Here is a 1,531-nt window from a genome sequence, read left to right as displayed (position 1 = left end):
AAATTAAAAGAGAAAGTCAAATTGAAATTGAACAATAAGAACATCAAATATGTTTTCTATAAATAGGAAACATTACAATTACGAGCCATACACAAATGTGCCCAAGTACTTAAAAATGGATTACATAATTGAAAAATACAAAGTCATGGAATTTGAGGCATATTATAGTCTATTGCCATTTTATTTGCAATACTTTTCCTAAGTACGTTCATCTCACTAGCATGCACATCCGATACACCATCAACAACCTTTTCTTCCGTAGATACATATGCGTAGTCGGGATCACCATAAATGGAAAAGTTTCTATCCATCCTATCTTGATTGCGAATATAATTGTGAAGAGCGCAACATGCAATCACAATGAGCGCTTGCTTCTGAATTGGAAAGGAAGACATGTGTTGCAATATAAAGAATCGTTTCTTCAATGCCCCAAATTCTCTCTCAATTACATTCCGAAGTGAAGAGTGCTTATGGTTGAACATTTCTCTTGTTGTTCTAGCCCGTCTTCCTCTACCTCTATAATCATTCAAATGATGCCGTTCACCTTTAAACGGCGTTAAAAATCCTGAAAGTGCTGCATAACCATTATCTACCACGTAATATTTGCCTACAACAATGTACAATATGAATTTGTTATGAAATGCAACCGCAATATGATCATAAGCAAACTATTGCTGATATACAAAAAAAATACCTAGTAGTGGTCGAGGAAAATTCTGTTGAGGATCTCCGAGTGCGGCCGAGAGCACCCGACAATCGTTGGCTGACCTTTCCCATCCAGCATACATGAAGGTAAATTTCATGTCAAAGGAATAAGCACATAACACATTCTGGGTGGTGGTTCCTTTCCTATTTCTATATGGAATCTGCTTCAATACATGCACGATAGCACTAATGTGTGTACCATCAATAGCACCTATGCAGTCCCGTTATTTTACAAAAGTATTATGTTATACAATATTATCAATTACAAGTACTTAATGATGTAAACTTAACATGGAAAACGTACCTTAAAGTAGCGCGAGTGGCTAGGATCCAGCATAATCTCCTCCGGGACTACATCAAAGGAAGGTGCTTTGATGACTTCATTTGAAAGTTTGATCATCGCTTTTAACACTACGGTGAAATACCCGCTAACTGTTTATGGAGAATGTTGAAATCTCTCGCATAAAGTTCTCATAGAGCTCTTGTGACCAACCATCAATAAAAAGATACCCACTTGTTTATCCACCTTAATATACCGACTATCTTTCAACCATCCCTTTTCACTCATTAAATCACATAAATTCAGAAAAACATGTCTTTCCAACCTAAACGTCTCGTGTATTCTATCCGAGTGTCCATGAAGAATCTCGCTTATCCATTCGTCTCCCGTTTGTTTACCGTCCCTACATGGTTCTTTCACGTGCAAGCACTTGTCTAGCACATGAGCATACATCCATGCATGTATTATCGTAATATCAAAGTCATTCAAGCATGTTCCAATTGGAGCTAACTATCAAGTAGACACAATGCTTGATTCATCTTCCAT

At 37.1% G+C, this 1,531-nt stretch overlaps 1 long non-coding RNA gene across 1 annotated transcript; it reads right to left on the bottom strand.

The window, feature by feature from the left end:
• Positions 1-258: 258 nt before the first annotated feature.
• On the bottom strand, positions 259-839 carry LOC125314260. Its single transcript, XR_007197820.1, has 2 exons — positions 695-839; positions 259-607 (listed from the first exon to the last, which is right to left on the bottom strand). It is a non-coding gene; the product is annotated as an uncharacterized LOC125314260 (long non-coding RNA).
• Positions 840-1,531: the final 692 nt, after the last annotated feature.

The sequence above is a fragment of the Rhodamnia argentea genome, chromosome 3, assembly GCF_020921035.1.
Source record: "Rhodamnia argentea isolate NSW1041297 chromosome 3, ASM2092103v1, whole genome shotgun sequence".
NCBI lineage: Eukaryota > Viridiplantae > Streptophyta > Magnoliopsida > Myrtales > Myrtaceae > Rhodamnia > Rhodamnia argentea.
This window is presented reverse-complemented; position numbering and strand designations above follow the sequence as displayed.